The sequence below is a fragment of the Lagenorhynchus albirostris genome, chromosome 12, assembly GCF_949774975.1.
Source record: "Lagenorhynchus albirostris chromosome 12, mLagAlb1.1, whole genome shotgun sequence".
NCBI lineage: Eukaryota > Metazoa > Chordata > Mammalia > Artiodactyla > Delphinidae > Lagenorhynchus > Lagenorhynchus albirostris.
Window position 1 is genome coordinate 21,096,656 of NC_083106.1, and position 13,214 is coordinate 21,109,869.

The following is a 13,214-nucleotide window of genomic DNA, read 5'->3' on the forward strand; positions in this document are numbered from 1 at the left end:
AATAATTCAGTCCAATCCATCGCTACCAAAAAAGCTGAAGATCAAGTTTCTCCGAGACGGAGCCAACAACATCTTCCTCTACCAAGGAGAGCACATTTTCAGAGGAACGCAAGCATATCTTTCGAATGGTGGTGAAATCTGCCCTATAGGCCTCTGAGCATCCTCTTGTGTATCTTCTGTGGCCCATTATGGTAATTTCCTCTCCTCTTTACCTTCCTTGTAACTGGGCGATTATACTGCAGATCCCTGGGTACTATAATTTGCATTGCAATATGAGGCCTCATTTGATGCTTGCAAATTATGGGCCCAGGGCTGAAGCTCTGATGTGGGACTTGCTTCCCCATAAGTCAGAAGAAGTTACATGTACATGAGTGCATTGGAATAAAGAACCTTTTCTCATAATCACAATTTAACATTTAAAAATAAAATTTCAGTTACAGAAAAATAATAGGATCAGGCCCACCATAAAAGGAACAGGAGAACTGAAATGAAGTGCTCTCATAAAAGTTTCATAAAATACAACCACACACATATTACACACTTGGGAGAAATGCCATAAAATTTCTACACATGAAGAGGCAATGTTCCCTTGATCTCTTTTCCTGTTCAACAAGGATTTGTTCTGAATTCTGAAATCCCTACAGGTGAGTGTTCACAGGCATTGCAGCATTTCAGAGGAAAAAAGTTACAATCACTGAGTTGGGAAGCTGGGAAACGAGAAATGAGCTCCATTCAGGGAAATCACAGGGTGTTGGTAGGACAACAATTTTCATATAGATGTGTTCTTCCTAATTCAGGTTCTTACAACAATAAGTAGTTTCAGGAGAATTCAACAACAAGAAAACATGGAGAAAGAAAATATGGTGTGTTGAGGAAGTTTCCTCAAGGTAAGAAGACCTGAGTTCCAGTCTCATTTCACCCTCTAACCCTTTATACAAGACCTTAGTTTCTTCTTCTATTTGTCATGGAGGTTGAATGAGGTTATTTTCAAGGTTCCTTCTACTGTAATATTCTAGTTCTGTCACCCAGTGCTCACTGGTGTGTGAGGACTAGTTTAGTGAGGGTCAAAGTCTATAGCCACTGAGGCAAAATCTTTACCTGGAGAATATTTTCCCAGCATTTATCTACATGAAGAACTTAGTGAGACACCAGATCTAGAACCTGGTAATTGGCCCCTGTCTGTTTTGTTGGTCTGAGAAAAATGCATCCTATTCTGCCCCAAAAATCTTTCATGGAGAGTTAACTTTCTCTGTAGAAGACGTGTGTGTGTGTGTGTGTGAGAGAGAGAGAGAGAGACAGAGAGAGACAGAGACAGAGACAGAGACAGAGAAGAGAGAGATAGATAGTTATGCTCTGAGAAGCACAATGTTAAAAGGATACATGCACCCCAATATTCACTGCAGCGCTGTTTACAATAGCCAAGGCATGGAGGCAACCTAAATGTCCATCAACAGAGGAATGGATAAAGAGATGTGGTGTATACAAAGTGGAATAGTACTCAGCCATTGAAAAGAATGAAATAATGCCATTTGCAGCAACATGGATGGGCCTGGAGATTATCATAGTAAGTGAAGTAGGTCAAACAAAGAAAGACAAATATCATATGATATCGCTTATATGCAAAATCTAAAAAAAATGATACAAATGAACTTACTTACAAAACAGAAACAGACTCACAGACTTAGAGAATGAATTTATGGTTACCAGTGGGAAGGGTGGAGGGGCAGGGATAGCTTGGGAGTTTAGGATTGACTTGTACTCACTGCTATATTTTAAATGGGTAACCAACAAGGACCTACTGTATAGCACAGGGGACTCTGCTCAATATTCTGTAATAACCTAAATGGGAGACGAATTTGAAAAAGAATACATATACATATACAAATATATGTATAACTGAATCACTTTGTTGTACGCCTGAAACTAACACAACATTAATCAACTATATTCCAATATAAAGTAAAATTTTTAGAAAAGAGTGGAAAAAATATTTCACGGAATTGACAAAACCGTGGGTGGAGAAGTGAGGCAGTCCTGAGCCAGAGTCTGTGAGCAGAAAAATAGTAGCCTTAATTGTAAATAACACTCAAATTATACTCTCTTCTCTGCTTTAGCTATAGGTCTGTGTTTTAATGAAATTTATATGGAATAAAGCAATTTCAGGCCCTAAGAAGTTCATTAAATGAAATTATTTATTTATTTAAAAATTATATATGATAAATCCTTCCATTTTCAATTGAGGTCTACTTATTTCAAAAATAGCCAACATAATAAGTTATGACACAAATTCCAAGGCAGCTGCCCTATAACAAAATGGCACAGAGGTTCTCTTGAATTTCATGATTATGAAATTTGACCCATTTGGAGTTCTACATAAAATACACTGGTGGAAACAATCTACAATGACAATTCCGAACTGAAATCTTCTTTTTCTAGTCATTTGACCTATTTGGAGGCAGCATGGTAGAAGGCAAAGAGTTCAAGTTTCAGAGTCAGGCAATTCTGGGCTCAAACCCTGGCATTGGCACTTCTGTGTGAACTTGGGTGAGTTCTGCCATCTGTCTCTACTTCAGGATCCTCATCTATCAAGCAGAGATCATATCTTAGGGAATGGTTGTGAAAATTAGAGATAATATATTTAAGTACACAGTGACTAGCATTTGATAGGAGCTCAGTAACAGTAGCTACTGTTATTCCATTTAATGGACCTGGCCTGTTACACCACTCCCAGCTACAGTGTGCGCGCAGGATGAGAAAGCACCAGTATATCCTGGATGTAGCCAGGAGAGCAGGCTTGCCACTCACTGAGGTAAAGCGTCCTGGAGGAAGCCCTGTTAATACAAACATAGGTGAAAACTACTCTCGGGCACTCACACCCTGATTTCCCATTGTCATGGTGACAGGGATACCTGGGCTCCCTCCCTCCTCTTCTAGCCACACCAGCTTTGTAAATGCCTCCGTCCCCCATAACTTTTTGAACCCTCGTTAGAAAGTCTAATGAATGGCCCCTTTTGAGGGAAGTTCTTACCTGCATGAGATGGGAAGCTGGGCTGTGGGTGTCCAGGATCGCTTTCAGCAACACACAAAATGTACAGAGAGCCCAGTCTGGAAGAAGTGCTCATAAAATGTGCCATTGAGAAAGCCCTGGCAGCTAAAAAGAGGAGCTGTCACTCTCCAGCGCAGACACGCTCCAACAGCTTCGCATCATTAAAAAAATACAACACAACACAGCAGAAGAAACAAACAGAGGGAGAAATGAAAATGCCTCAGTAAAATCTACGCCGTCCAACTGGATCTAGCCCCTGTCATGAGATTTCCTACCGTTCCGTACTCACTCTGCTTTGGCTACACCGGTTCTGCTTCAGACTTCACACGCCCGTAATTCTGGATCTTTGCATGGCTCACTCCCTCGCTACCTTCAGGCATCTGTTCAAGGAGGCCTTCCTGGGCAGCTCTGGGTAATAGAGTCCCTATCCTCCCACCCCCTTCCTGCTTCTCTGTCTCTAACTTCTTTCCATTCCCCCGTCGCTACCTCCTGTTCTGCTGCTGCTGCTTCTTTGCACTTACCACTACTGGAACTTTATTTATTTACTTTTTCTTATTTTCTCTTGTCTTTCCTACCCACTAGAATTTAAATGTCATGAGAGTGAGGGATTTGTGTCTTGTTCATCGCTGCATCTCAAGTGCTTACAACTGTGCCTGGCATGTAGCAGGTACTCAATCAATATTTGCTACACGAGTGAATAAATAAACAGAGGAGCAAGAGAAGCAAGAGACTGGATTTCCTCTCATACTAGGTCATGACTTTCCAACTCTAGGAGGCTGCAAATATTTTCCAAGTGCAATTAGGATTGGAGTTCTAGTGAATTTCCATTTTCAGTCTACACAAGGACATTGCTACTTAAACCAGTTCCTTTTTAGAAGTGATATAGTATTACATTTAGTAGTAGTATGTTTTCTTCTAATTCAAGTTACTCCAGTTTTAAAGCAAGTGTATCTTCAGGTTGGTGGTGAAATCACCATATAGGTCTCTTTGTGGCCATTACGTTAACTTCTCTTTACCTTTTTCATAACGGGTGAATCTTAAAACTGCAGAAGAACTTGGGTTGTCTACCGCAGTAAAACCAGCAGCACTGTTAATAAGGGATATTTAAGCCCAAGACTGTAAGCTCAAGGAGGGCAGGAACCTTGTCTGTTTTTCTAAGTGTTTTATACACAGCACATAGCACAGTGCTTGGCACATAATTTGTTGAGAAACTTAACATATGTGATTAAGTAAATAGACATAACTCTTGTTCTTCTTGGTTACTTTAGCATTGTAGACAGCTAATGAGACTATTGTTTCCTTAACCTTTGCATCTAAGTACCCACCTAGTAAAGTTATTAAGGCATTGATTCCTCATTATCTTCTCTCCTTCCCCTGATGGGATGGATTCTCACTCTCCCTGGTAGTCATTAAATTTTTCCTGCAGTCTTGGTGCTTGGTGGCTTCGTTCAGTGGATGTTGCTTCTACAACTACCTCTGTTTGTGTCTTTGTCCCCATCTGCTGCTACTTCGTGTTTGATGTTTCACTCTAATCTCCACAAGGACCTCTGAAGATGGAGGATGGTTATGTCTCAACTCATGGACTAAGCTTTCTCAGCCCAACCTTGGATGACACTGCTTCTCAGTAACCTGAGATCTTTGTCTAGTATCTTATATGTAGTCTGAACCTTCAATGTGACAGCACTCCTTTGAGGACTCAGAGTAACTTACCCAAGACTAATACCAGAAGATGAATGAAGGCACTACATGACTCATCCTGACTTCACTGAGTATCCCCCAAAACTCACGTCATTTGATTCTCTCCTACCTTAGGGTGATTTCACTATTCCCCCACCTGGGACATCCTTATCTTACCCATAGGTGTTGGGCAAACTTATTCTCCCATCCTGGTCTTAAAAGTTCTCTTTAACATCTATTCTTAATTCCCTAGAGGCAGTCATGTAAATAAAACCACTATAGTTCTGGAGTTAGAGGCAGGTGCAGATTAATCCCTACTTAGATTTCTGTTATGAACTCTACTTCGTTGACCAATATCCAAATAGGAAAAAGTCAAAATGGGGAACTTTATTACAATTCTAATAATTCTTTTCCAAACCTAACTCAATATTTACTTATTTAAAAATACTTTCAGGTTCTCCTCTCCTTAAAGGAGTAACAAGCCAAAGTAAATTTAGCTTTATAGTTATTTGTTTTATATATCATCAAAACTCTGAAATTCAATGAGGTACCTTGATCTTTCCTTTATTTAATGTTTTCACTATTTAGAATAAGAGTTCAGTGACTTCCTGAATGATATTCCACAGTAATCATATTCCTGAACTCACCTGCCTCTCTGAGGGTAGGTATTGCCATCACCGCTTCAAAAAGTCAATCTCAGCTAAGGACATCTCTCTATCCACCAGCAGACACCCATTCATCAGCGGAAGACCCAAGTTTTTTATAGAAAATGGGCTTTTAACTCATCTTTTTATTATGTAGGACCAAATAGAAAATTTTATTATTAACATATAAGCTAAAATTTTTTCCACCCCAGGATAAACAATGGACTTCATGAGAAAAAATAGAGCATATGGGCCCTAAAATGTTTTAATAGGAAAATGTTTGTTTATTTAGTACCTACTATGTGCCAGAGAGTGTAAGTATTGTTGATTTGAAGACCATTAGCTATGTTCTATGCCCTTAAGGAGTGCAGAGTCTAGTAGAATAGACAGAATTAGTTATGTTAGGGTTAAAGGAATAATTTCCTATTGAATATAATCGATTTATTTCGGACCTCTAATGGAACTGGGAGGATGGAAGGGCCTCCTTGCTTGCTCTGGTCTGTGGGAGGAATGAGACATCCGTGAGGGAGATGGATCAGACACTGAGAATCAAGAGAGGACATTTCCCTACCCACGCTTCCTCCCTCCATCCCTCCCTTCCTCCCTCTATTGCTTCTTTCCTTCCTTCCTCACAAAAGCCCTCCTCTGCCCTCTGCCAACTCTTTCTTCCCATCTCCCCACCAATGTCTATTCTTCATTTCCTTTCTCAAGCCAGTGGTTTAAGGGAGGGAAGACTCTTCTTTGGATCTTTTGTCCCCAAATGAAAAAAATAATGCCCAAGTCTCTCAGCTGCTTTAAGGTATTGGGTTTCAAAAACATTTTTACAACAGCCCTTCCAAGGACCACTCACCTGTCTGCCAAAGGTAAGTAATGCTCTGGAGTCAAGATCGCCTTCTTTGTCACAGGAGGGGAGGAGATTGTTTTTCACACACTTGGAGGGCTGCCAGTACATTTGCTGAGTTTATTGCAAGCCTGTTTTAGGGTGTTGTTGGCTCATTAAACTCAGTTTCTTAATGTACAAGAAACTTGATAAGATCTAGATAAGACCATCTGGACTATACTAGGGGCAGTGCTAGCTATTTATACCTCCAAATTACCTACACTTTGAAATAAAATGGCCAGTTTCACTCTAATTAAGTCATATCTCCACCAGGAAATAGGCAAAAAAATTTCTTAGTAGTTTCCTGATCTCCTTTTGCACTGTTTGACTTGAAACATGGTAGTCTCAGATTTTCATATCATATATTTATACAAAGTAACTTAAAATTATAACTGATATTTATGTTAATAAAATCAACTATTGATATATACTGATTTCCTGGTTTGAGGCATTAGTACGTTCTAAATACATTATTGTCATTTTATACACATCATTTTCATTTCAAACTACGACCATGCAAGACAGGCAGTATTATTATTTATCAAATGAGAAAAACTGAGCATCAGAAAAGTTAAGTATCTTTTCCAAAGCCATACAGCTAGTAAGTGGCAAAGCCAAGATTTAAGCATAGATGTGTATATTAACACTATCATATGTATATATTTACGTATGTCAGTAAACTATATGATAAATCATCCTCATGTTTATTTTTTCAAGACTGGTTGTAATTAAAATACAGTTTTTTCCTTTTCCATTTAAAAAGCTGGTTTTGGGGAGAGGAGAAGACAATTGCTAACAGATGTCAACAAATTTTTAGAACTGAGAAAGGAGTTTTTATTTGTCATAAAATGTGAACACTGAATATCTATTTAATTAATAACAATGTAATAAAACTAGATCAGGATGCTAGGAGATAGACAATGTCTGGAAGATTAGGGGCTGTAAGTGTAAGAGGCCTAATTCCTCATTGCCCAGGGTAGACAGTCAATAGAAGAAAAAAAATGTGAATATCAAGAAAAAAAGTTTAAACCTGTGTTAGAAACATGGAGATAAATATCTATCAGAAGACACAGGCAGAAGAGTCAAAAGCAGTCACTCATGTAGTAGGAGTTGAGAATGAGGAGGATTGGAGTCTGATAGTATACTTGACTTTTAAAATTAAAGATGAGGGCTTCCCTTGTGGTGCAGTGGTTGAGAGTCTGCCTGCCGATGCAGGGGACACGGGTTCGTGCCCCGGTCCGGGAGGATCCCACATGCCGCGGAGCGGCTGAGCCTGTGAACCATGGCCGCTGAGCCTGAGTGTCCGGAGCCTGTGCTCTGCAACGGGAGAGGCCACAGCAGTGAGAGGCCCACGTACCACAAAAAAAAAAAAAAAAAAAAAAATTAAAGATGAGTATTATCCTGATGCAAAATAAAATAAAACAAATGCATGCACATTGTAGATGACTTAGAAAATATAGATGAATACAGGAAGAACAAAGATCATCTCTGAATAATTTCTCCACCCACACTTGGCCATTAACATCTTATTGTGTTGTCCTTCAATAATTTTTTTTTTTTTTTTTTTGCAGTACACGGGCCTCTCACTGTTGTGGCCTCTCCCGTTGTGGAGCACAGGCTCCAGACGCGCAGGCTCAGCAGCCATGGCCCACGGGCCCAGCCGCTCCGCGGCACGCGGGATCCCCCCAGACCGGGGCACGAACCCACGTCCCCTGCATTGGCAGGCAGACTCTCAACCACTGCGCCACCAGGGAAGCCCCTTTCAATAAATATTTTTTGTTACAAACTAAATATATTTAAATATGTTCACACACATATTAAGAAGAATTGTGCATTTTAAGTACTCAATATAAGAGGTATTTTCTTATGTGATTAAAATTTTTTGCATAATATTCAGTTGTTTGAACATTATGTAATTAGCCATTTTACTGCTATTGAACATTTAACTTTTAAAATGTATTACTTCATTTAGTCATTACAACAGCATTTTGAGTTACTTCTTGTTATAATCCTCTCTTTTTTAAAAAAAAAAAGGACCTTGAAAAGGTTACATAATGTTATGTTGAAGTCCTAACCCTCAGTACCTCACAATGTGACTGTATTTGGAGATCAGTCCTTTAATGAGATAATTAAATGAAGATGAAGTCATTAGGGTAGGTTCTAGTCCAATATGACTGGTGTCCTTATAAAAGGAAATTAGGACACAAACAGGTGCAGAGGGAAAACCATGTGAAGACACAGGGAGAAGAAGAATGGTCATCTACAAGGCCTCGAAAGAAACCAACTCTGATAACGCTTTGATCTTGGACTTCTAGCCTCCAGAGGTGTGAGAAAATAAATTTCTGTTGGTTTAGCTAGCACCACCAGTCTGTGGTGCTTTATTTTGGTAGCCCTAGCAAACTAACGCATGTACCTATGGTCATGTCACCAGAGAAGGCTAAATCTGGGTTCAAAATACAGGTGTTTTGAATCCAGATTTCAGATCCCAAGCTCTTTTCCTCATACTCTGTACATGTGCGCACACACACGCACCTACATATAGACACACGTGCATTCGCCTTCCCTGGAAGTCACATTTCTATCTCACCACACACAGATTGATGCTGCCATCTTCTCCCTTTGCTTTTATTTCCATTCTTCTTTGTATGTCTTCTTAAATGTTTCCACTTTCTCCTTCTACTTCTTTTCCTTCTGCTATTCTTTCCATGGAAATTCTCGGGCAGCTTCTTTTCACCGTAAACATCTGTTTTGGAATAGCCACAGATCTTTTTATATCCTGACTTGTAGGTCTGTAACCATCTTACGTTCTGTTTCCTCAATTTATTCTTCAAGGCACCTCTGGTTAAGAACATGATGTCACCCAGGGCTCTCAGGTATGAACTGGGATTGATAGAGCAACGAACTCCACAGCGTGATATAATTTGTGATATGAATTGAGATTTGATGTGATCAAAGAAAAACAAAGAATACAGTCATTGGCTTGTGATATTTTTGATTTGCAACTACCATAGTTTAACCTAGTTTCTCCTTGTCATACTCTCAGGGCTTTATTTCCTCTCCCTTCCAAAATCCCACCTTATTCTCCAGGATCCTATGATCAACAAAAATAAGCAACACTCTTCGTTTGGAGAAATTCTTGCCTTTATTTGAGCAGGTGCTAAATAATTATAGACACAGTTAGCATTTAAAGGGTGTGTTTCTTTTCAAGTCCTTAAAGCACATGTTCACATTGATGTTTCCCATGTAAAAACAAATTTCAAAGAGAAGAAACAAAGAGAACAATAAAATTTGAAAATCTCAAATCTTGACTAGTCCTGGTAAATAGAAATGGGACAGGTGGTTCCACTCTCCTGAAATCAATATTTTATTCTCAAGAGAGTGGAAATCATTCTGGCTTAGAACCCCTTTAGAAATGATGAGGGCTTCGAGCACTTCTTTTTTTACAGTGCAGATATGAGCTGTGTATATTTTCTGGGGAGTCACACAATTGGCAAGCGTGTTGACATCCAGAGATTAGTTGTTGTGTCATGCATCTATTTTCCAGGCTCACAGATTTAAAATATCTTGACAATGACAGTGAGAGTTGATGATGCGGGTTGCTAGACACTGAAGTGTTTTTGGAGTTACTGTTTTTATGTCTTAGAATCTACTTTCTTGAAAGTCTTCAAAAATTTGATAGCATCTCATATTTCCCCACTTCTGCCTAAAGGCAGAGAGATGGATGTAAGTGGCCTCTCAAGACTCCTTGAGCCCTGATAGTCTACGTTTGCCACTTGTCCTGCAGGCCACCAGATGGTGTTAACCATTAACCACGGGAAGTTCTATGGCCCCTTGAAAATAGTGATTAATGAGAGGCATAGCTAAAGTTGTTAGGGGATCCGTTTACCTTTTTTTCCTCAGTTGCCTTAAATGTGTCAGAATCAAGTTGAAGGATGTCTATAATATCCACAGAATGGATCCACAAAACCTCTAATTAAAGAGGATATCATTGTTCTCTCATCTCTTCAGTTGTACAATTTCTCGTGAAGGTAAGTCTGTGAAGACTCATTGATGTGATCTAAAGAGCTGTGATTGCAAGAACTTAAACCTCTTTAATCTCAAATTTGAGTAAGAAACCACCACCAAGTTAGGAGAGTGCAATTCTCCTTCTTTTAGCTGTGTAGATGAAACGTAATCCATTAGAGTTTTCCTTAGAACCCACCTGGGTGTCCAGGAAAAGTAATATGGAACGTCCGAAATGTGCATGGGTGTGTATAATAATGAGCATGCTTTGATGCATTTCAGTTAAGTTAAATTTTTTCACTCCATGTATGTGAAAGTAAGCTTTGACCTCAAAAATATTTCTGGATTGTATTAGGACTGCCTTTTTTTTTTTCTGATAAAGCTCTATCTTTTAAAAAATTGCAATTGTATAAAGATGCAGAGAATTGAAACTTGCATTGCAGGAAAATCTGAGCAATTGCATGATTAAACAGTTTCCTCCTTCTCTAAAGACATGGGAATAATAAAAATAGACCCTGGAATCATTTCATGTAACTTCTGTTCATTCAGACATTCGATTGTGGTTGTGTTTACTTTGTTAACGAATTATTTATGTTATCCTAATTTTATTTTCGCCTTTAGATTCCAAGTATTATATGAACAATTAAGAGCTTAAGGAAGTACTATTTATGAAATTTAAAGCAAACATCTCTCTTCTAACATTTTTTAATAAAGCACAACATTGTAATATTTTATTCTCCCGTTGCTCTATTTGCTGTCATTTTTATCCACGCGATCTCAAGTCCACACTGTGTGGGTAAAAGGTAATTCAACATTCTGGGACATTCTCTTTGTATTCAACTTCATGTTAGAGTGCCTGGGGGGATACAGATGATGTTTAAAGCCCTCTAGTGCTTACCAATTGGCCAAAATTAATATTATTCTCTATGTTTCTGGCTTGGATATATTGAGTTTCATTGGGCAAAAAAGTGCTGTTGGTAATACTCAGAGTTTTATATTTTCCCTTTTAGGCTGGTCCAATTTAGGAAACGGAATCCTCTAAAGTCATAAGTAGAGATGCAAAAGCCTTCAGTTGCTTCTATGTTACTGAAATCTTGAGGTAAGATGCCATATATTCTAGCCTTTATGTTCTCTTAAACTCTTGTGTTTCAGGTGTGTCAAGCCTTGTCTTCTATATAACACTTCAACATTTGAGGTCAGAGCCTCCTGTTTCTTTTGCGTTCTTCTCTCTGAGTCCCTAATAGGTGCCCAAAAGTACTTAAGTGACATCAACTGTTAATGTTTGATGGCAATCACCATTGCCAGACAGTTTGGTATTACAGTCAGTAACATCGAGTCATCTTGACCATCTGTATTTCCCCAAAGCAGTTCCTAAAGCCCCAGTGATTTATTTTATGTGGTAAGGCAATTCATTCAGTTGTTCTTAAGCAATTCACTTTGATTTTCTTAATTCAAGTAGAAGTCTATATTGGTTTTTTTCCTCCATGTTCACCGTTCTTCCCAAACATCTGTCTGTATCTTTGTATACTTCTGTATCTTTTCAAACTTCTGTATCCTAAACTTCTCTATCTTCCTGAACATCTGAACCTTTGACCTCCAGAGGGTGTTGCCTTCATTCCTCCAAAACAGTTGCTGGGTACTGTGTGCTCATTTGCCTGGAGTTCCTGACCACAGTGAAGCCACCTGTATTTGTTTTGGATGCCTAACTGCCCAGACCTACATGTTTATTATATTTATTCCCACCTGAGTATACCTTGCAGTGGTTGGTGGGAATTGGGGGACCATGTTAGCCCTCATGTATATTCAGTTAAGTCAGAGAAATCACTCCTGAACTTAGCCTAATCAAAAAGGGGAAATTATTCGAAAGACCCAGGGTAGCTCTCAGAGAGGAAGAACTGTGTAAACTAGGAGTCAGATTAGCTCCTGCAGCAACAGGTCTAGAATCAGGGGCTAGGTAACATCACGTACCCTCTCCTTCCCACATTGTTTTCTCCATTTCCTTTCTACATCAGTTTAATTCTCTCCTCCGACATACAGGCTTTCAACCTGTAGTAAAAACATGTGGTAAAAATATGGCTGTTCCAGATTCATATCCTTCCAGTTGTATAAAATAAAAGGGAAGATCCTGTTTTTAAAAAGCCAAAACCTGGAGAGGGGAACTCTAATGGCTGAACTTGACTTAGCTGTTCAGCTGTGGACTAGTTACTAGAGTCAGAGCAATGGAGTACTATCATAGGCCCTGTCTTGGTCACATGCCCACTCTTATGGCCAGGGCAGGTGGGGCAGTCCTATGATAGACAGACCCTGCCAGAACCACAGGGTGAGAGTGAGGGAGCAGCTCTTCCCCCAAACAGGGATTAATGTTGACTGTTATGGACAGAATTATGTCCTTCTCAGATTCATAATTTGAAGCTCTATCCCCTAATGTGACTGTATTTGGACATAGGGCCTTAAAAGAGGTAATAAAGGTAAATGAGACTGTAAGGGTGACCCTAATCCAATATGACTGGTGTCCTTAGTATAAGAGAGAGAGAGAAATGCCAGGAATGTGAGCACACAGGAAAAAGCCAGAAGGTGGTTATGGCAGTCCTAGCAGACTAATACACTGTCCTAGGTTAGCAAACAATATCTATGACGTGGTACCTACCACACCCAGCTCCATTTTGCTCTGAAATTATCTTACAAAAGAAAGCTAAGGGCTTAGGAAATTAGCCAACTAGCTTTATAAAGAGATGCTCGCAGATTGGATGGGGTTGTCACCTGACCCAAGGGCAGCCCACTCCTAGGCTGGCTGGGATCCCTGTGTGTGTATGTGTAGGGGGTGGAGAGGGATTGGGCAAAGGTTATTAGCTAAGTCATTCAGATTAGCTCCTCCTAGGATGTGGGTCATGGAAGACTGGTTTATTCCTAGCAAGAAAACAGCAAAGACTCTTCTGAAGAAGCACAATCGCCATGAGAGAGAAAT

General features: G+C 39.5%; 1 protein-coding gene across 4 annotated transcripts in view; it reads left to right on the forward strand.

Annotated features, from left to right (window-relative positions):
* ADAT2 (adenosine deaminase tRNA specific 2) overlaps positions 1–13,214 on the forward strand; it is a 145,360-nt gene that overhangs the window by 71,607 nt on the left and 60,539 nt on the right. For 3 of the 4 annotated variants that reach the window (XR_009543864.1, XR_009543865.1, XR_009543866.1), the window contains one exon: positions 11,260–11,348. The exons of the other annotated variant lie outside the window; for it this stretch is intronic. The gene's annotated coding sequence lies outside the window, so the exon portion shown is untranslated. The remainder of the gene's footprint in view (positions 1–11,259; positions 11,349–13,214) is intronic. 4 annotated transcript variants of the gene reach the window in all.